Source organism: Lepisosteus platostomus, chromosome 26 (genome assembly GCF_059453375.1).
Source record: "Lepisosteus platostomus isolate fLepPlt1 chromosome 26, fLepPlt1.hap1, whole genome shotgun sequence".
NCBI lineage: Eukaryota > Metazoa > Chordata > Actinopteri > Semionotiformes > Lepisosteidae > Lepisosteus > Lepisosteus platostomus.
The window spans coordinates 3,686,885-3,706,461 of NC_142636.1; the positions used below are offsets into that span (position 1 = coordinate 3,686,885).

General features: G+C 49.0%; 9 non-coding genes across 9 annotated transcripts; 4 read left to right on the forward strand and 5 right to left on the reverse strand.

Moving 5' to 3' along the window:
- Nucleotides 1-2,540: 2,540 nt before the first annotated feature.
- On the reverse strand, nt 2,541-2,623 carry trnal-cag (transfer RNA leucine (anticodon CAG)). The gene has a single exon. It is a non-coding gene; the product is annotated as a tRNA-Leu (tRNA).
- A 1,172-nt stretch (nt 2,624-3,795) lies between these two features.
- On the forward strand, nt 3,796-3,868 carry trnak-cuu (transfer RNA lysine (anticodon CUU)). The gene has a single exon. It is a non-coding gene; the product is annotated as a tRNA-Lys (tRNA).
- Nucleotides 3,869-6,651: 2,783 nt separating this feature from the next.
- On the reverse strand, nt 6,652-6,734 carry trnal-cag (transfer RNA leucine (anticodon CAG)). The gene has a single exon. It is a non-coding gene; the product is annotated as a tRNA-Leu (tRNA).
- A 1,172-nt stretch (nt 6,735-7,906) lies between these two features.
- Nucleotides 7,907-7,979, forward strand: trnak-cuu (transfer RNA lysine (anticodon CUU)). The gene has a single exon. It is a non-coding gene; the product is annotated as a tRNA-Lys (tRNA).
- A 2,783-nt stretch (nt 7,980-10,762) lies between these two features.
- Nucleotides 10,763-10,845, reverse strand: trnal-cag (transfer RNA leucine (anticodon CAG)). Its single transcript has one exon. It is a non-coding gene; the product is annotated as a tRNA-Leu (tRNA).
- A 1,172-nt stretch (nt 10,846-12,017) lies between these two features.
- Nucleotides 12,018-12,090, forward strand: trnak-cuu (transfer RNA lysine (anticodon CUU)). The gene has a single exon. It is a non-coding gene; the product is annotated as a tRNA-Lys (tRNA).
- Nucleotides 12,091-14,873: 2,783 nt separating this feature from the next.
- Nucleotides 14,874-14,956, reverse strand: trnal-cag (transfer RNA leucine (anticodon CAG)). Its single transcript has one exon. It is a non-coding gene; the product is annotated as a tRNA-Leu (tRNA).
- A 1,172-nt stretch (nt 14,957-16,128) lies between these two features.
- On the forward strand, nt 16,129-16,201 carry trnak-cuu (transfer RNA lysine (anticodon CUU)). Its single transcript has one exon. It is a non-coding gene; the product is annotated as a tRNA-Lys (tRNA).
- A 2,783-nt stretch (nt 16,202-18,984) lies between these two features.
- On the reverse strand, nt 18,985-19,067 carry trnal-cag (transfer RNA leucine (anticodon CAG)). The gene has a single exon. It is a non-coding gene; the product is annotated as a tRNA-Leu (tRNA).
- Nucleotides 19,068-19,577: the final 510 nt, after the last annotated feature.

Below are 19,577 nucleotides of genomic sequence, written 5' to 3' on the forward strand. Positions count from 1 at the left end.
ATTTACAGTTTCATTTACTCTAGCGTTTCCTTAAACATTGCGTGTACGAAGGCTAAGAAATTGGAGAGCTATTCTAATACAATAACTATTAGGAATCTTTTCGGCATAACAGTTTCACTGTGATTTTGCAGGTAACACGTACGTTGGGAAAACATTTTGAACGCGATCAATAACCGCACTGGAAAAATGTGGGAAAGAAAGGGCGAAAAGCGACTCTTCAACATGTGGAAATATCTTCCTGAGCGGAGCCCTCTTCTCGAAGCTCAACACTCTGCAAGAGTCACTTCTCCCAACTTGCGCCCGCAGGTTTCCGTAGTGTGCCTGCAAAGAGCCATCCGCTTGAGACAGGTGCACCTCCCGATTTCATTGAACTAAGCTAGATGCACAATTTCTAATGCAGCCTTCATCACAATAGACAGTTCATTTCTCGAAAGCTTGTCGTAAAAAAAGGAAACAAAGAACGAAAACGTATAGCTGACAATCTTCTGAAGATGCAGATTCATCTTTGGGGAAATGGACATTTTATGTATGCAGATGCTTTTCAAGCGCTGGTTTTAGAACGTCGCTGTGCTTCCAGCATCCTTTTCAGCCTTCTAAACTGGCTACCGAGGTGCCGATCACATTGTAAAGCGGTTGAGAGGCCGGAGCTGCTCAAACCGCTCTTGCCGTTTCCCATCAATCAAAAGCACTATGTTGTTTCTTTGTATGGAAAGCTTTTCAAGTCTGGCATCGACACGCACCTTTCCTGAAACGTCCAAAAGGTGAATGCTTCGCAAAGAAATCCAGTCTACCTTCAGGGGGCATGATGTTGAAATCGGAATGAGCCCTGGGTGGGCTTGAAGCAGCAGCTGTTCAGTTAACAGCTGCACAGAAACGCACCCCGCTTGCTTTGTATCATTCGCAAGTTTCTGGTTAAAGAGTAAAAAAGGCTGGAATTCTTCTGCCAGCCGGCAGGATTTCTTCTGCACTCACCCAGAAAAGCCAAGAATTGTATTTCATCTTTCGCAAGCTGTATTTTCCAGGAGGAGAATGAATACTTGCATTAAACTGAATCAAGCCGACAGAGACGCACAGCCGTTGTTTTTCTCCATGGGAAGTTTTTCGTTAAGGAAAAACACCGTTGTCATTTTCTTGCCAGCCGGCGGTATTTCTTGTGCAGCGATGAGCCAGATTTGTATTTCGTATTTCGCAAGTTGTGTGAATTTCTTGAAGTTGAAAGTGAATTCGCTCCAGAAAAGAAATGTCGCTTGAAAGCCGTGGCTGTTTGTTAAACCGCAGGACCTGAGCTTGCGTTCTGTTTCTCATGGCGTTCGCAAAGGCGATTCCTGCCTTTAAAACTGCTGTGTCTGCGACTGAAAGCGGCGTGTGGCGCAGCTTCTAAAGTCTTGTTGACGTTCCTCGATGTTGCTTTCTCTCTGCCTAAGGAAGTTCGATTGTCGCGTCGGAACGGGGAGACCTAATCCTTCCAGCTTTAAGCCACCCTTCAGTCTTCTGAAGGGTGTCCGAGTGCTAGCATGTCATTTGGCTTTTTTTGGGGGGAAGCGGAGAGCGACATTGAAAAAGGTTACCGCCGCCGCCTCGCCCTCCGTGTTAAATGATCGCAAGCCGGCGGCGGCGGCGCTCCCTGTAGTCGTGGCCGAGCGGTTAAGGCGATGGGCTAGAAAGCCATTGGGGTCTCCCCGCGTCGGCTCGAATCCTGCCCACTACGGCGCCCTTCTCCTGTCGCTTCGGCCTGCCCAGAAAAAGGCGGAGTGCCGTTTCTCTCTTCCTGCTTCTTGTACAAACGCTAAATCGCTTGGACCTGCTGCCTTGGAAGTAATGTCTTCAACATCCACCAGTGACATTTCACAGCTGGAAGCACACAGCCACGCTTTTGGCATTGGCATGTCTTGCGCCCTACTTCCAGCCTTTGAAGACCTAATTATTCAAACTGAAAGAACCGGCTGAATGAGTGTTTGCAGTGCACCAGGAGGAGCAGAGACCATAGCATTGGAGGGGTGAGGATGGCGCAGATGGAAACGTTTTCATGCGCTCCTCTGGGAGGAATGAAAAGAAAAGACGAAACCGGAAACAGTAGTAGCCGCAAGAGGAAGTGTCTTCAAGCGCCAAGCAAGCGCTCCTCGTTAGTATAGTGGTGCGTATCCCCGCCTGTCACGTGGGAGACCAGGGATGGATTGCTTGACGGCGAGCCAGGTTGCTTTTCTCCCATCAGATTCCAACCGCTAATGCTAACGCAGTGTGTGGGAGCTTACATGCTTTTCCTTTCCCGTCTTTTTCGGACGACTGTTCCAAAGGGGTAACCTGAAGGAATAGGGGCCTGAAGACACGAGGCATTCTTAAACCAGCACTGGGCTGCACGGCCTTCTGTTGTGATCAGGTTATATTCGAGTCAAAAAGCCAGAGCATCCGCTTCCATCCTATGGAGCACGAGCTAAATCGGAAGAGGCAGGGGATACACCTACGCCTTTCGGCGCACGTTCCCTGCGTCAGGCTGCTTCACCCATTTGCACCCGACTGGAGACGGCACTGAGCAAGCTTTTTGTCAGGAGTGGGATTCGAACCCACGCCTCCAGGGGAGACTGCGACCTGAACGCAGCGCCTTAGACCGCTCGGCCATCCTGACGCGGGCCCCCTGTCCCGGGGCGGTCTGATGAGCCACCGCGATCCCACTACGCTCCTCGAGTATCGCACTGTTATTAATACTACAGTGTGACTCCAGCATTAAAATGTTTGGAAAATGTGTCGGCTTTTATAATCCAGTGTAGAGCAGCATGTGATGATTTGTGCTACAACACCAAGCGCTCAAAGTGACGTCTGCGTTTGTCGTTGAAACTTTCAACTCTTTCATCACTTATGTAGGAAATAAAAAGAGCAGTTGTGCGCCACACCCAGAGAGGCCGTCAGCAGAGCGGCGCAGCGGAAGCGTGCTGGGCCCATAACCTAGAGGTCGATGGATCGAAACCATCCTCTGCTACATGTGTCCTATGCACGATTCCTAAGCATGCCATTGGGTTAGCAAAGTGCCTTCAGATAGTCTGCATCTCCCTTTCTTTAAATTCTGTCCTGAGTTTCTCTCTCGTGTGTGTTTGTGCAAGCTTGACACTTGCGGGACTCTTTAATCTTCACCAATACGGAGATGACCAAATGTGTCTTCGGTTGTTCTGAGGTCTTTGATAGTTTCTTTGAAAGCTTCAACTGAACCTCGAAATCGAAGCAGTTATGTCTATATTGATTTCTCGCGTTAATCATTACGAACCAGGAACAGCCAGCACACTCGGTCGCATTAGTAATTATGTCACGTCTCTACTTAGCAGAGCATTCAAAGGCCCACTGGAAGTAGTAAAGCACTAAAACACTGCAAAACTGAACTCGGGAAAATCATACTGGGAGCTCTGAGCGATGTCTGCATCCAAGCCATCCAATACGGACTCTGAAACCTTGGAATATCAACACTATGATGCGCTACCTTTTACCTGGAGCAAAACGATGGAATTAGAAGAATGCTTACCGCAGGATACAACTGTGCCGCTGTTATTTGGAGCACGGTTTTCACTTGCATGAAAACTACAGCAGAACGTAGAAGGATGATCACTGAGGAGTCCACGCGGGCATGCTGAGGAGATTGTAGGTCGTACATTTCAATGATTACTGACATTTGCGCTGCTGGAGGTACAGTAATCAACAAAGAACAGGGTGTGCTACTCTCGAATCCGGTCAGCACATGATGAAAAGCCAGGAAGTATACCTTGTCAAATTGCCGTCAACAGGGACAAGTTAACCACCAGCTCCACCGGCGCCCGGCTAGCTCAGTCGGTAGAGCATGAGACTCTTAATCTCAGGGTCGTGGGTTCGAGCCCCACGTTGGGCGGTGCCCGTCTCCTTATTAACAAAGTTTCCCGCTCATCCTTGAACCTCTTACACCTCGATGGTACCGAGCACTGCGTTTTAATGCACAGGTGTGATCAAACCGAGATGAAAAGGGCGTATCTAGCTCCTTGCCCGAGAGATAAATCAAAGGTTCCGCAGATAATCCCTTGGCTCCGGTCACCCGGACGCAGATAGGAGCTGCAGCCATCATAACTTGTATGAAAACTAAGAAGAGCTCCTGTCTATTTACAGTTTCATTTACTCTAGCGTTTCCTTAAACATTGCGTGTACGAAGGCTAAGAAATTGGAGAGCTATTCTAATACAATAACTATTAGGAATCTTTTCGGCATAACAGTTTCACTGTGATTTTGCAGGTAACACGTACGTTGGGAAAACATTTTGAACGCGATCAATAACCGCACTGGAAAAATGTGGGAAAGAAAGGGCGAAAAGCGACTCTTCAACATGTGGAAATATCTTCCTGAGCGGAGCCCTCTTCTCGAAGCTCAACACTCTGCAAGAGTCACTTCTCCCAACTTGCGCCCGCAGGTTTCCGTAGTGTGCCTGCAAAGAGCCATCCGCTTGAGACAGGTGCACCTCCCGATTTCATTGAACTAAGCTAGATGCACAATTTCTAATGCAGCCTTCATCACAATAGACAGTTCATTTCTCGAAAGCTTGTCGTAAAAAAAGGAAACAAAGAACGAAAACGTATAGCTGACAATCTTCTGAAGATGCAGATTCATCTTTGGGGAAATGGACATTTTATGTATGCAGATGCTTTTCAAGCGCTGGTTTTAGAACGTCGCTGTGCTTCCAGCATCCTTTTCAGCCTTCTAAACTGGCTACCGAGGTGCCGATCACATTGTAAAGCGGTTGAGAGGCCGGAGCTGCTCAAACCGCTCTTGCCGTTTCCCATCAATCAAAAGCACTATGTTGTTTCTTTGTATGGAAAGCTTTTCAAGTCTGGCATCGACACGCACCTTTCCTGAAACGTCCAAAAGGTGAATGCTTCGCAAAGAAATCCAGTCTACCTTCAGGGGGCATGATGTTGAAATCGGAATGAGCCCTGGGTGGGCTTGAAGCAGCAGCTGTTCAGTTAACAGCTGCACAGAAACGCACCCCGCTTGCTTTGTATCATTCGCAAGTTTCTGGTTAAAGAGTAAAAAAGGCTGGAATTCTTCTGCCAGCCGGCAGGATTTCTTCTGCACTCACCCAGAAAAGCCAAGAATTGTATTTCATCTTTCGCAAGCTGTATTTTCCAGGAGGAGAATGAATACTTGCATTAAACTGAATCAAGCCGACAGAGACGCACAGCCGTTGTTTTTCTCCATGGGAAGTTTTTCGTTAAGGAAAAACACCGTTGTCATTTTCTTGCCAGCCGGCGGTATTTCTTGTGCAGCGATGAGCCAGATTTGTATTTCGTATTTCGCAAGTTGTGTGAATTTCTTGAAGTTGAAAGTGAATTCGCTCCAGAAAAGAAATGTCGCTTGAAAGCCGTGGCTGTTTGTTAAACCGCAGGACCTGAGCTTGCGTTCTGTTTCTCATGGCGTTCGCAAAGGCGATTCCTGCCTTTAAAACTGCTGTGTCTGCGACTGAAAGCGGCGTGTGGCGCAGCTTCTAAAGTCTTGTTGACGTTCCTCGATGTTGCTTTCTCTCTGCCTAAGGAAGTTCGATTGTCGCGTCGGAACGGGGAGACCTAATCCTTCCAGCTTTAAGCCACCCTTCAGTCTTCTGAAGGGTGTCCGAGTGCTAGCATGTCATTTGGCTTTTTTTGGGGGGAAGCGGAGAGCGACATTGAAAAAGGTTACCGCCGCCGCCTCGCCCTCCGTGTTAAATGATCGCAAGCCGGCGGCGGCGGCGCTCCCTGTAGTCGTGGCCGAGCGGTTAAGGCGATGGGCTAGAAAGCCATTGGGGTCTCCCCGCGTCGGCTCGAATCCTGCCCACTACGGCGCCCTTCTCCTGTCGCTTCGGCCTGCCCAGAAAAAGGCGGAGTGCCGTTTCTCTCTTCCTGCTTCTTGTACAAACGCTAAATCGCTTGGACCTGCTGCCTTGGAAGTAATGTCTTCAACATCCACCAGTGACATTTCACAGCTGGAAGCACACAGCCACGCTTTTGGCATTGGCATGTCTTGCGCCCTACTTCCAGCCTTTGAAGACCTAATTATTCAAACTGAAAGAACCGGCTGAATGAGTGTTTGCAGTGCACCAGGAGGAGCAGAGACCATAGCATTGGAGGGGTGAGGATGGCGCAGATGGAAACGTTTTCATGCGCTCCTCTGGGAGGAATGAAAAGAAAAGACGAAACCGGAAACAGTAGTAGCCGCAAGAGGAAGTGTCTTCAAGCGCCAAGCAAGCGCTCCTCGTTAGTATAGTGGTGCGTATCCCCGCCTGTCACGTGGGAGACCAGGGATGGATTGCTTGACGGCGAGCCAGGTTGCTTTTCTCCCATCAGATTCCAACCGCTAATGCTAACGCAGTGTGTGGGAGCTTACATGCTTTTCCTTTCCCGTCTTTTTCGGACGACTGTTCCAAAGGGGTAACCTGAAGGAATAGGGGCCTGAAGACACGAGGCATTCTTAAACCAGCACTGGGCTGCACGGCCTTCTGTTGTGATCAGGTTATATTCGAGTCAAAAAGCCAGAGCATCCGCTTCCATCCTATGGAGCACGAGCTAAATCGGAAGAGGCAGGGGATACACCTACGCCTTTCGGCGCACGTTCCCTGCGTCAGGCTGCTTCACCCATTTGCACCCGACTGGAGACGGCACTGAGCAAGCTTTTTGTCAGGAGTGGGATTCGAACCCACGCCTCCAGGGGAGACTGCGACCTGAACGCAGCGCCTTAGACCGCTCGGCCATCCTGACGCGGGCCCCCTGTCCCGGGGCGGTCTGATGAGCCACCGCGATCCCACTACGCTCCTCGAGTATCGCACTGTTATTAATACTACAGTGTGACTCCAGCATTAAAATGTTTGGAAAATGTGTCGGCTTTTATAATCCAGTGTAGAGCAGCATGTGATGATTTGTGCTACAACACCAAGCGCTCAAAGTGACGTCTGCGTTTGTCGTTGAAACTTTCAACTCTTTCATCACTTATGTAGGAAATAAAAAGAGCAGTTGTGCGCCACACCCAGAGAGGCCGTCAGCAGAGCGGCGCAGCGGAAGCGTGCTGGGCCCATAACCTAGAGGTCGATGGATCGAAACCATCCTCTGCTACATGTGTCCTATGCACGATTCCTAAGCATGCCATTGGGTTAGCAAAGTGCCTTCAGATAGTCTGCATCTCCCTTTCTTTAAATTCTGTCCTGAGTTTCTCTCTCGTGTGTGTTTGTGCAAGCTTGACACTTGCGGGACTCTTTAATCTTCACCAATACGGAGATGACCAAATGTGTCTTCGGTTGTTCTGAGGTCTTTGATAGTTTCTTTGAAAGCTTCAACTGAACCTCGAAATCGAAGCAGTTATGTCTATATTGATTTCTCGCGTTAATCATTACGAACCAGGAACAGCCAGCACACTCGGTCGCATTAGTAATTATGTCACGTCTCTACTTAGCAGAGCATTCAAAGGCCCACTGGAAGTAGTAAAGCACTAAAACACTGCAAAACTGAACTCGGGAAAATCATACTGGGAGCTCTGAGCGATGTCTGCATCCAAGCCATCCAATACGGACTCTGAAACCTTGGAATATCAACACTATGATGCGCTACCTTTTACCTGGAGCAAAACGATGGAATTAGAAGAATGCTTACCGCAGGATACAACTGTGCCGCTGTTATTTGGAGCACGGTTTTCACTTGCATGAAAACTACAGCAGAACGTAGAAGGATGATCACTGAGGAGTCCACGCGGGCATGCTGAGGAGATTGTAGGTCGTACATTTCAATGATTACTGACATTTGCGCTGCTGGAGGTACAGTAATCAACAAAGAACAGGGTGTGCTACTCTCGAATCCGGTCAGCACATGATGAAAAGCCAGGAAGTATACCTTGTCAAATTGCCGTCAACAGGGACAAGTTAACCACCAGCTCCACCGGCGCCCGGCTAGCTCAGTCGGTAGAGCATGAGACTCTTAATCTCAGGGTCGTGGGTTCGAGCCCCACGTTGGGCGGTGCCCGTCTCCTTATTAACAAAGTTTCCCGCTCATCCTTGAACCTCTTACACCTCGATGGTACCGAGCACTGCGTTTTAATGCACAGGTGTGATCAAACCGAGATGAAAAGGGCGTATCTAGCTCCTTGCCCGAGAGATAAATCAAAGGTTCCGCAGATAATCCCTTGGCTCCGGTCACCCGGACGCAGATAGGAGCTGCAGCCATCATAACTTGTATGAAAACTAAGAAGAGCTCCTGTCTATTTACAGTTTCATTTACTCTAGCGTTTCCTTAAACATTGCGTGTACGAAGGCTAAGAAATTGGAGAGCTATTCTAATACAATAACTATTAGGAATCTTTTCGGCATAACAGTTTCACTGTGATTTTGCAGGTAACACGTACGTTGGGAAAACATTTTGAACGCGATCAATAACCGCACTGGAAAAATGTGGGAAAGAAAGGGCGAAAAGCGACTCTTCAACATGTGGAAATATCTTCCTGAGCGGAGCCCTCTTCTCGAAGCTCAACACTCTGCAAGAGTCACTTCTCCCAACTTGCGCCCGCAGGTTTCCGTAGTGTGCCTGCAAAGAGCCATCCGCTTGAGACAGGTGCACCTCCCGATTTCATTGAACTAAGCTAGATGCACAATTTCTAATGCAGCCTTCATCACAATAGACAGTTCATTTCTCGAAAGCTTGTCGTAAAAAAAGGAAACAAAGAACGAAAACGTATAGCTGACAATCTTCTGAAGATGCAGATTCATCTTTGGGGAAATGGACATTTTATGTATGCAGATGCTTTTCAAGCGCTGGTTTTAGAACGTCGCTGTGCTTCCAGCATCCTTTTCAGCCTTCTAAACTGGCTACCGAGGTGCCGATCACATTGTAAAGCGGTTGAGAGGCCGGAGCTGCTCAAACCGCTCTTGCCGTTTCCCATCAATCAAAAGCACTATGTTGTTTCTTTGTATGGAAAGCTTTTCAAGTCTGGCATCGACACGCACCTTTCCTGAAACGTCCAAAAGGTGAATGCTTCGCAAAGAAATCCAGTCTACCTTCAGGGGGCATGATGTTGAAATCGGAATGAGCCCTGGGTGGGCTTGAAGCAGCAGCTGTTCAGTTAACAGCTGCACAGAAACGCACCCCGCTTGCTTTGTATCATTCGCAAGTTTCTGGTTAAAGAGTAAAAAAGGCTGGAATTCTTCTGCCAGCCGGCAGGATTTCTTCTGCACTCACCCAGAAAAGCCAAGAATTGTATTTCATCTTTCGCAAGCTGTATTTTCCAGGAGGAGAATGAATACTTGCATTAAACTGAATCAAGCCGACAGAGACGCACAGCCGTTGTTTTTCTCCATGGGAAGTTTTTCGTTAAGGAAAAACACCGTTGTCATTTTCTTGCCAGCCGGCGGTATTTCTTGTGCAGCGATGAGCCAGATTTGTATTTCGTATTTCGCAAGTTGTGTGAATTTCTTGAAGTTGAAAGTGAATTCGCTCCAGAAAAGAAATGTCGCTTGAAAGCCGTGGCTGTTTGTTAAACCGCAGGACCTGAGCTTGCGTTCTGTTTCTCATGGCGTTCGCAAAGGCGATTCCTGCCTTTAAAACTGCTGTGTCTGCGACTGAAAGCGGCGTGTGGCGCAGCTTCTAAAGTCTTGTTGACGTTCCTCGATGTTGCTTTCTCTCTGCCTAAGGAAGTTCGATTGTCGCGTCGGAACGGGGAGACCTAATCCTTCCAGCTTTAAGCCACCCTTCAGTCTTCTGAAGGGTGTCCGAGTGCTAGCATGTCATTTGGCTTTTTTTGGGGGGAAGCGGAGAGCGACATTGAAAAAGGTTACCGCCGCCGCCTCGCCCTCCGTGTTAAATGATCGCAAGCCGGCGGCGGCGGCGCTCCCTGTAGTCGTGGCCGAGCGGTTAAGGCGATGGGCTAGAAAGCCATTGGGGTCTCCCCGCGTCGGCTCGAATCCTGCCCACTACGGCGCCCTTCTCCTGTCGCTTCGGCCTGCCCAGAAAAAGGCGGAGTGCCGTTTCTCTCTTCCTGCTTCTTGTACAAACGCTAAATCGCTTGGACCTGCTGCCTTGGAAGTAATGTCTTCAACATCCACCAGTGACATTTCACAGCTGGAAGCACACAGCCACGCTTTTGGCATTGGCATGTCTTGCGCCCTACTTCCAGCCTTTGAAGACCTAATTATTCAAACTGAAAGAACCGGCTGAATGAGTGTTTGCAGTGCACCAGGAGGAGCAGGGACCATAGCATTGGAGGGGTGAGGATGGCGCAGATGGAAACGTTTTCATGCGCTCCTCTGGGAGGAATGAAAAGAAAAGACGAAACCGGAAACAGTAGTAGCCGCAAGAGGAAGTGTCTTCAAGCGCCAAGCAAGCGCTCCTCGTTAGTATAGTGGTGCGTATCCCCGCCTGTCACGTGGGAGACCAGGGATGGATTGCTTGACGGCGAGCCAGGTTGCTTTTCTCCCATCAGATTCCAACCGCTAATGCTAACGCAGTGTGTGGGAGCTTACATGCTTTTCCTTTCCCGTCTTTTTCGGACGACTGTTCCAAAGGGGTAACCTGAAGGAATAGGGGCCTGAAGACACGAGGCATTCTTAAACCAGCACTGGGCTGCACGGCCTTCTGTTGTGATCAGGTTATATTCGAGTCAAAAAGCCAGAGCATCCGCTTCCATCCTATGGAGCACGAGCTAAATCGGAAGAGGCAGGGGATACACCTACGCCTTTCGGCGCACGTTCCCTGCGTCAGGCTGCTTCACCCATTTGCACCCGACTGGAGACGGCACTGAGCAAGCTTTTTGTCAGGAGTGGGATTCGAACCCACGCCTCCAGGGGAGACTGCGACCTGAACGCAGCGCCTTAGACCGCTCGGCCATCCTGACGCGGGCCCCCTGTCCCGGGGCGGTCTGATGAGCCACCGCGATCCCACTACGCTCCTCGAGTATCGCACTGTTATTAATACTACAGTGTGACTCCAGCATTAAAATGTTTGGAAAATGTGTCGGCTTTTATAATCCAGTGTAGAGCAGCATGTGATGATTTGTGCTACAACACCAAGCGCTCAAAGTGACGTCTGCGTTTGTCGTTGAAACTTTCAACTCTTTCATCACTTATGTAGGAAATAAAAAGAGCAGTTGTGCGCCACACCCAGAGAGGCCGTCAGCAGAGCGGCGCAGCGGAAGCGTGCTGGGCCCATAACCTAGAGGTCGATGGATCGAAACCATCCTCTGCTACATGTGTCCTATGCACGATTCCTAAGCATGCCATTGGGTTAGCAAAGTGCCTTCAGATAGTCTGCATCTCCCTTTCTTTAAATTCTGTCCTGAGTTTCTCTCTCGTGTGTGTTTGTGCAAGCTTGACACTTGCGGGACTCTTTAATCTTCACCAATACGGAGATGACCAAATGTGTCTTCGGTTGTTCTGAGGTCTTTGATAGTTTCTTTGAAAGCTTCAACTGAACCTCGAAATCGAAGCAGTTATGTCTATATTGATTTCTCGCGTTAATCATTACGAACCAGGAACAGCCAGCACACTCGGTCGCATTAGTAATTATGTCACGTCTCTACTTAGCAGAGCATTCAAAGGCCCACTGGAAGTAGTAAAGCACTAAAACACTGCAAAACTGAACTCGGGAAAATCATACTGGGAGCTCTGAGCGATGTCTGCATCCAAGCCATCCAATACGGACTCTGAAACCTTGGAATATCAACACTATGATGCGCTACCTTTTACCTGGAGCAAAACGATGGAATTAGAAGAATGCTTACCGCAGGATACAACTGTGCCGCTGTTATTTGGAGCACGGTTTTCACTTGCATGAAAACTACAGCAGAACGTAGAAGGATGATCACTGAGGAGTCCACGCGGGCATGCTGAGGAGATTGTAGGTCGTACATTTCAATGATTACTGACATTTGCGCTGCTGGAGGTACAGTAATCAACAAAGAACAGGGTGTGCTACTCTCGAATCCGGTCAGCACATGATGAAAAGCCAGGAAGTATACCTTGTCAAATTGCCGTCAACAGGGACAAGTTAACCACCAGCTCCACCGGCGCCCGGCTAGCTCAGTCGGTAGAGCATGAGACTCTTAATCTCAGGGTCGTGGGTTCGAGCCCCACGTTGGGCGGTGCCCGTCTCCTTATTAACAAAGTTTCCCGCTCATCCTTGAACCTCTTACACCTCGATGGTACCGAGCACTGCGTTTTAATGCACAGGTGTGATCAAACCGAGATGAAAAGGGCGTATCTAGCTCCTTGCCCGAGAGATAAATCAAAGGTTCCGCAGATAATCCCTTGGCTCCGGTCACCCGGACGCAGATAGGAGCTGCAGCCATCATAACTTGTATGAAAACTAAGAAGAGCTCCTGTCTATTTACAGTTTCATTTACTCTAGCGTTTCCTTAAACATTGCGTGTACGAAGGCTAAGAAATTGGAGAGCTATTCTAATACAATAACTATTAGGAATCTTTTCGGCATAACAGTTTCACTGTGATTTTGCAGGTAACACGTACGTTGGGAAAACATTTTGAACGCGATCAATAACCGCACTGGAAAAATGTGGGAAAGAAAGGGCGAAAAGCGACTCTTCAACATGTGGAAATATCTTCCTGAGCGGAGCCCTCTTCTCGAAGCTCAACACTCTGCAAGAGTCACTTCTCCCAACTTGCGCCCGCAGGTTTCCGTAGTGTGCCTGCAAAGAGCCATCCGCTTGAGACAGGTGCACCTCCCGATTTCATTGAACTAAGCTAGATGCACAATTTCTAATGCAGCCTTCATCACAATAGACAGTTCATTTCTCGAAAGCTTGTCGTAAAAAAAGGAAACAAAGAACGAAAACGTATAGCTGACAATCTTCTGAAGATGCAGATTCATCTTTGGGGAAATGGACATTTTATGTATGCAGATGCTTTTCAAGCGCTGGTTTTAGAACGTCGCTGTGCTTCCAGCATCCTTTTCAGCCTTCTAAACTGGCTACCGAGGTGCCGATCACATTGTAAAGCGGTTGAGAGGCCGGAGCTGCTCAAACCGCTCTTGCCGTTTCCCATCAATCAAAAGCACTATGTTGTTTCTTTGTATGGAAAGCTTTTCAAGTCTGGCATCGACACGCACCTTTCCTGAAACGTCCAAAAGGTGAATGCTTCGCAAAGAAATCCAGTCTACCTTCAGGGGGCATGATGTTGAAATCGGAATGAGCCCTGGGTGGGCTTGAAGCAGCAGCTGTTCAGTTAACAGCTGCACAGAAACGCACCCCGCTTGCTTTGTATCATTCGCAAGTTTCTGGTTAAAGAGTAAAAAAGGCTGGAATTCTTCTGCCAGCCGGCAGGATTTCTTCTGCACTCACCCAGAAAAGCCAAGAATTGTATTTCATCTTTCGCAAGCTGTATTTTCCAGGAGGAGAATGAATACTTGCATTAAACTGAATCAAGCCGACAGAGACGCACAGCCGTTGTTTTTCTCCATGGGAAGTTTTTCGTTAAGGAAAAACACCGTTGTCATTTTCTTGCCAGCCGGCGGTATTTCTTGTGCAGCGATGAGCCAGATTTGTATTTCGTATTTCGCAAGTTGTGTGAATTTCTTGAAGTTGAAAGTGAATTCGCTCCAGAAAAGAAATGTCGCTTGAAAGCCGTGGCTGTTTGTTAAACCGCAGGACCTGAGCTTGCGTTCTGTTTCTCATGGCGTTCGCAAAGGCGATTCCTGCCTTTAAAACTGCTGTGTCTGCGACTGAAAGCGGCGTGTGGCGCAGCTTCTAAAGTCTTGTTGACGTTCCTCGATGTTGCTTTCTCTCTGCCTAAGGAAGTTCGATTGTCGCGTCGGAACGGGGAGACCTAATCCTTCCAGCTTTAAGCCACCCTTCAGTCTTCTGAAGGGTGTCCGAGTGCTAGCATGTCATTTGGCTTTTTTTGGGGGGAAGCGGAGAGCGACATTGAAAAAGGTTACCGCCGCCGCCTCGCCCTCCGTGTTAAATGATCGCAAGCCGGCGGCGGCGGCGCTCCCTGTAGTCGTGGCCGAGCGGTTAAGGCGATGGGCTAGAAAGCCATTGGGGTCTCCCCGCGTCGGCTCGAATCCTGCCCACTACGGCGCCCTTCTCCTGTCGCTTCGGCCTGCCCAGAAAAAGGCGGAGTGCCGTTTCTCTCTTCCTGCTTCTTGTACAAACGCTAAATCGCTTGGACCTGCTGCCTTGGAAGTAATGTCTTCAACATCCACCAGTGACATTTCACAGCTGGAAGCACACAGCCACGCTTTTGGCATTGGCATGTCTTGCGCCCTACTTCCAGCCTTTGAAGACCTAATTATTCAAACTGAAAGAACCGGCTGAATGAGTGTTTGCAGTGCACCAGGAGGAGCAGGGACCATAGCATTGGAGGGGTGAGGATGGCGCAGATGGAAACGTTTTCATGCGCTCCTCTGGGAGGAATGAAAAGAAAAGACGAAACCGGAAACAGTAGTAGCCGCAAGAGGAAGTGTCTTCAAGCGCCAAGCAAGCGCTCCTCGTTAGTATAGTGGTGCGTATCCCCGCCTGTCACGTGGGAGACCAGGGATGGATTGCTTGACGGCGAGCCAGGTTGCTTTTCTCCCATCAGATTCCAACCGCTAATGCTAACGCAGTGTGTGGGAGCTTACATGCTTTTCCTTTCCCGTCTTTTTCGGACGACTATTCCAAAGGGGTAACCTGAAGGAATAGGGGCCTGAAGACACGAGGCATTCTTAAACCAGCACTGGGCTGCACGGCCTTCTGTTGTGATCAGGTTATATTCGAGTCAAAAAGCCAGAGCATCCGCTTCCATCCTATGGAGCACGAGCTAAATCGGAAGAGGCAGGGGATACACCTACGCCTTTCGGCGCACGTTCCCTGCGTCAGGCTGCTTCACCCATTTGCACCCGACTGGAGACGGCACTGAGCAAGCTTTTTGTCAGGAGTGGGATTCGAACCCACGCCTCCAGGGGAGACTGCGACCTGAACGCAGCGCCTTAGACCGCTCGGCCATCCTGACGCGGGCCCCCTGTCCCGGGGCGGTCTGATGAGCCACCGCGATCCCACTACGCTCCTCGAGTATCGCACTGTTATTAATACTACAGTGTGACTCCAGCATTAAAATGTTTGGAAAATGTGTCGGCTTTTATAATCCAGTGTAGAGCAGCATGTGATGATTTGTGCTACAACACCAAGCGCTCAAAGTGACGTCTGCGTTTGTCGTTGAAACTTTCAACTCTTTCATCACTTATGTAGGAAATAAAAAGAGCAGTTGTGCGCCACACCCAGAGAGGCCGTCAGCAGAGCGGCGCAGCGGAAGCGTGCTGGGCCCATAACCTAGAGGTCGATGGATCGAAACCATCCTCTGCTACATGTGTCCTATGCACGATTCCTAAGCATGCCATTGGGTTAGCAAAGTGCCTTCAGATAGTCTGCATCTCCCTTTCTTTAAATTCTGTCCTGAGTTTCTCTCTCGTGTGTGTTTGTGCAAGCTTGACACTTGCGGGACTCTTTAATCTTCACCAATACGGAGATGACCAAATGTGTCTTCGGTTGTTCTGAGGTCTTTGATAGTTTCTTTGAAAGCTTCAACTGAACCTCGAAATCGAAGCAGTTATGTCTATATTGATTTCTCGCGTTAATCATTACGAACCAGGAACAGCCAGCACACTCGGTCGCATTAGTAATTATGTCACGTCTCTACTTAGCAGAGCATTCAAAGGCCCACTGGAAGTAGTAAAGCACTAAAACACTGCAAAACTGAACTCGGGAAAATCATACTGGGAGCTCTGAGCGATGTCTGCATCCAAGCCATCCAATACGGACTCTGAAACCTTGGAATATCAACACTATGATGCGCTACCTTTTACCTGGAGCAAAACGATGGAATTAGAAGAATGCTTACCGCAGGATACAACTGTGCCGCTGTTATTTGGAGCACGGTTTTCACTTGCATGAAAACTACAGCAGAACGTAGAAGGATGATCACTGAGGAGTCCACGCGGGCATGCTGAGGAGATTGTAGGTCGTACATTTCAATGATTACTGACATTTGCGCTGCTGGAGGTACAGTAATCAACAAAGAACAGGGTGTGCTACTCTCGAATCCGGTCAGCACATGATGAAAAGCCAGGAAGTATACCTTGTCAAATTGCCGTCAACAGGGACAAGTTAACCACCAGCTCCACCGGCGCCCGGCTAGCTCAGTCGGTAGAGCATGAGACTCTTAATCTCAGGGTCGTGGGTTCGAGCCCCACGTTGGGCGGTGCCCGTCTCCTTATTAACAAAGTTTCCCGCTCATCCTTGAACCTCTTACACCTCGATGGTACCGAGCACTGCGTTTTAATGCACAGGTGTGATCAAACCGAGATGAAAAGGGCGTATCTAGCTCCTTGCCCGAGAGATAAATCAAAGGTTCCGCAGATAATCCCTTGGCTCCGGTCACCCGGACGCAGATAGGAGCTGCAGCCATCATAACTTGTATGAAAACTAAGAAGAGCTCCTGTCTATTTACAGTTTCATTTACTCTAGCGTTTCCTTAAACATTGCGTGTACGAAGGCTAAGAAATTGGAGAGCTATTCTAATACAATAACTATTAGGAATCTTTTCGGCATAACAGTTTCACTGTGATTTTGCAGGTAACACGTACGTTGGGAAAACATTTTGAACGCGATCAATAACCGCACTGGAAAAATGTGGGAAAGAAAGGGCGAAAAGCGACTCTTCAACATGTGGAAATATCTTCCTGAGCGGAGCCCTCTTCTCGAAGCTCAACACTCTGCAAGAGTCACTTCTCCCAACTTGCGCCCGCAGGTTTCCGTAGTGTGCCTGCAAAGAGCCATCCGCTTGAGACAGGTGCACCTCCCGATTTCATTGAACTAAGCTAGATGCACAATTTCTAATGCAGCCTTCATCACAATAGACAGTTCATTTCTCGAAAGCTTGTCGTAAAAAAAGGAAACAAAGAACGAAAACGTATAGCTGACAATCTTCTGAAGATGCAGATTCATCTTTGGGGAAATGGACATTTTATGTATGCAGATGCTTTTCAAGCGCTGGTTTTAGAACGTCGCTGTGCTTCCAGCATCCTTTTCAGCCTTCTAAACTGGCTACCGAGGTGCCGATCACATTGTAAAGCGGTTGAGAGGCCGGAGCTGCTCAAACCGCTCTTGCCGTTTCCCATCAATCAAAAGCACTATGTTGTTTCTTTGTATGGAAAGCTTTTCAAGTCTGGCATCGACACGCACCTTTCCTGAAACGTCCAAAAGGTGAATGCTTCGCAAAGAAATCCAGTCTACCTTCAGGGGGCATGATGTTGAAATCGGAATGAGCCCTGGGTGGGCTTGAAGCAGCAGCTGTTCAGTTAACAGCTGCACAGAAACGCACCCCGCTTGCTTTGTATCATTCGCAAGTTTCTGGTTAAAGAGTAAAAAAGGCTGGAATTCTTCTGCCAGCCGGCAGGATTTCTTCTGCACTCACCCAGAAAAGCCAAGAATTGTATTTCATCTTTCGCAAGCTGTATTTTCCAGGAGGAGAATGAATACTTGCATTAAACTGAATCAAGCCGACAGAGACGCACAGCCGTTGTTTTTCTCCATGGGAAGTTTTTCGTTAAGGAAAAACACCGTTGTCATTTTCTTGCCAGCCGGCGGTATTTCTTGTGCAGCGATGAGCCAGATTTGTATTTCGTATTTCGCAAGTTGTGTGAATTTCTTGAAGTTGAAAGTGAATTCGCTCCAGAAAAGAAATGTCGCTTGAAAGCCGTGGCTGTTTGTTAAACCGCAGGACCTGAGCTTGCGTTCTGTTTCTCATGGCGTTCGCAAAGGCGATTCCTGCCTTTAAAACTGCTGTGTCTGCGACTGAAAGCGGCGTGTGGCGCAGCTTCTAAAGTCTTGTTGACGTTCCTCGATGTTGCTTTCTCTCTGCCTAAGGAAGTTCGATTGTCGCGTCGGAACGGGGAGACCTAATCCTTCCAGCTTTAAGCCACCCTTCAGTCTTCTGAAGGGTGTCCGAGTGCTAGCATGTCATTTGGCTTTTTTTGGGGGGAAGCGGAGAGCGACATTGAAAAAGGTTACCGCCGCCGCCTCGCCCTCCGTGTTAAATGATCGCAAGCCGGCGGCGGCGGCGCTCCCTGTAGTCGTGGCCGAGCGGTTAAGGCGATGGGCTAGAAAGCCATTGGGGTCTCCCCGCGTCGGCTCGAATCCTGCCCACTACGGCGCCCTTCTCCTGTCGCTTCGGCCTGCCCAGAAAAAGGCGGAGTGCCGTTTCTCTCTTCCTGCTTCTTGTACAAACGCTAAATCGCTTGGACCTGCTGCCTTGGAAGTAATGTCTTCAACATCCACCAGTGACATTTCACAGCTGGAAGCACACAGCCACGCTTTTGGCATTGGCATGTCTTGCGCCCTACTTCCAGCCTTTGAAGACCTAATTATTCAAACTGAAAGAACCGGCTGAATGAGTGTTTGCAGTGCACCAGGAGGAGCAGGGACCATAGCATTGGAGGGGTGAGGATGGCGCAGATGGAAACGTTTTCATGCGCTCCTCTGGGAGGAATGAAAAGAAAAGACGAAACCGGAAACAGTAGTAGCCGCAAGAGGAAGTGTCTTCAAGCGCCAAGCAAGCGCTCCTCGTTAGTATAGTGGTGCGTATCCCCGCCTGTCACGTGGGAGACCAGGGATGGATTGCTTGACGGCGAGCCAGGTTGCTTTTCTCCCATCAGATTCCAACCGCTAATGCTAACGCAGTGTGTGGGAGCTTACATGCTTTTCCTTTCCCGTCTTTTTCGGACGACTGTTCCAAAGGGGTAACCTGAAGGAATAGGGGCCTGAAGACACGAGGCATTCTTAAACCAGCACTGGGCTGCACGGCCTTCTGTTGTGATCAGGTTATATTCGAGTCAAAAAGCCAGAGCATCCGCTTCCATCCTATGGAGCACGAGCTAAATCGGAAGAGGCAGGGGATACACCTACGCCTTTCGGCGCACGTTCCCTGCGTCAGGCTGCTTCACCCATTTGCACCCGACTGGAGACGGCACTGAGCAAGCTTTTTGTCAGGAGTGGGATTCGAACCCACGCCTCCAGGGGAGACTGCGACCTGAACGCAGCGCCTTAGACCGCTCGGCCATCCTGACGCGGGCCCCCTGTCCCGGGGCGGTCTGATGAGCCACCGCGATCCCACTACGCTCCTCGAGTATCGCACTGTTATTAATACTACAGTGTGACTCCAGCATTAAAATGTTTGGAAAATGTGTCGGCTTTTATAATCCAGTGTAGAGCAGCATGTGATGATTTGTGCTACAACACCAAGCGCTCAAAGTGACGTCTGCGTTTGTCGTTGAAACTTTCAACTCTTTCATCACTTATGTAGGAAATAAAAAGAGCAGTTGTGCGCCACACCCAGAGAGGCCGTCAGCAGAGCGGCGCAGCGGAAGCGTGCTGGGCCCATAACCTAGAGGTCGATGGATCGAAACCATCCTCTGCTACATGTGTCCTATGCACGATTCCTAAGCATGCCATTGGGTTAGCAAAGTGCCTTCAGATAGTCTGCATCTCCCTTTCTTTAAATTCTGTCCTGAGTTTCTCTCTCGTGTGTGTTTGTGCAAGCTTGACACTTGCGGGACTCTTTAATCTTCACCAATACG